The sequence below is a fragment of the Suricata suricatta genome, unplaced genomic scaffold, assembly GCF_006229205.1.
Source record: "Suricata suricatta isolate VVHF042 unplaced genomic scaffold, meerkat_22Aug2017_6uvM2_HiC HiC_scaffold_1860, whole genome shotgun sequence".
NCBI lineage: Eukaryota > Metazoa > Chordata > Mammalia > Carnivora > Herpestidae > Suricata > Suricata suricatta.
The window spans coordinates 1-1,796 of record NW_021863327.1 but is presented as its reverse complement, the minus strand read 5'-3'; the positions used below and the strand labels follow the sequence as shown (position 1 = coordinate 1,796).

General features: G+C 62.2%; 1 pseudogene; it reads right to left on the bottom strand.

Moving 5' to 3' along the window:
* Positions 1–1,044: 1,044 nt before the first annotated feature.
* LOC115284750 lies at positions 1,045–1,793 on the bottom strand (annotated as a pseudogene).
* Between the last annotated feature and the right edge of the window lie 3 nt (positions 1,794–1,796).

Here is a 1,796-nt window from a genome sequence, read left to right as displayed (position 1 = left end):
GGGGAGCAAAGAGAGCAGGGCCGGGGCACTCCTTGGACCTCCCTTCTCCCAGGGCCTGGGGCTGGAGTCTTTCAGGACAACGACATGGGCAGGGGTAAGGGTGACTCTGAAGGCTCTTGTCCTCTCGATGTGTCCAACCCGCAGACCCACATGTGGTTGTCCAGCGTGGGTGCAGAGCCCCCGAAGAGAAAGGGGCTGCTGTGGCTGAGGTGAGAACAGCCCGAGAACGTGGGTGGACCGCACAGGACACGGTGCTACAAGCCTGTCTCCTCCAGCTTCGGGACACCTATGGCCAATGGGGACAGGCCTGCATTGTGAGCACACATGTCCTCTCTGTCCTTGCCAATGTCTGCTCATCCACTCTGGCATGGAGCATCCCCCCCGGTGTGGGGGGGGGACACCCTGGGACCAGAAGGGAAAGGGATGGAGTCAAGGCCACACAGCGACTGTGGGACATGCAGGCTGAGTGTCATGGGGCCATGGGGCACCCCACCCCCACCAGCTCTCCCGGGCAGGGAGAATGACCAGGGGCGGATGGCTCAGGGCAGGTTCAGAGCTGACTGCTGCTTGGCCACGGGGAAACCCCTAGGAGACAGGGCAGAAGAAACGAGTGGCCTCGCAGGGTGGGGAGCTGAACAGGTGTTGAGAGGCTGGCTCACCTCTCCCTGCAGGGCACCTCCGCCTCCCCAGCCGGCATCACTGAGGAGGCAGGGGCCCAGACCCTCAGCCCCGACTGCAGACGAGCCCCCTGCCTCCTGCTCCTCTGCTGCAGGCAGCCACCATGCCCTCAGGACACTGTCCTCTCCGTGCCCCCTCCCCCTTGTAGGCACCGCCCTCATGGCCTCCCTCCTGAAGGAGCATCTTCCTTGCTCAGCTCTGCTCTGGTCCAGGGCCTGAGGTCACAGTCAGGGCTGGGCACATTGGGATTTGTTTCCCCAAACTGGAGGTGAAGTGTGCTGTGACCCGAGAATGTGGATGCTTGGGCAGGTGAGGGGATGGCAGGATCCTCTCCCTGGATGGCCGCAGTCAGCCTGGGCAGAGACATTCACTTTTGCATCTGCACTAAATACGGAGCTTTATTCCTTCCTTAGCCATGTGGGCTACCAAGTTCAAAGGTAGGGGGGATATTGACGGAAATGGGGGCTCACCCAGGACAGTTTTTCATCTTTGGTTTGTCCATTGGTTCATTTGGAGCTCATGCTTGAACCTATGAGCTCTGCATCATTCCCAGCCAGCCCCCTGTTCCGAGAGAGGCTCCCTAGGCGTGTGGCCCTGGAGGCTGTGAGGGAGCCCCCTCCTCTGTCTTCTCCCTGTTAGGCAGCTCGCCTGGCAGGGACGATCCCGCGGGACCATTCTGCCTCCACCCCGGCCCTTGCGATGTTTCATCACGGGGTTTGGCCTCAGACCGCCTCTCAGGCTGGGCCTCCTCCCGGAGCTCCACCTTGGTGGCGGACTTTTTCTCAGCGGTCTCAGGGGTCCAACGAGGGCTCTGTGCCCCGGGAGCTCTCCCCTTCGTGGGTGATGGGTCCAGGGGCCGGGTCCTGTGCCTTGGGCTGCAGCCACGAGTGGCTGAGGACCTCGTCGATGTTCAGCCGCTGGCGGACATCCGGCTGCATCATGCGGTAGAGGAGGTCTTTGCACTCACCCGACAGGTGCCTGGAGCGGGGGAAGTGGACGCGGTGCTCCTTCTGGTGGCGCAGCATCTTCTTGATGTTGGAGGTGTCGTAAGGCATGGCGCCACAGACCATGACGTAGAGGATCACGCCCAGGCTCCAGATGTCGCACACCTTGGGCTG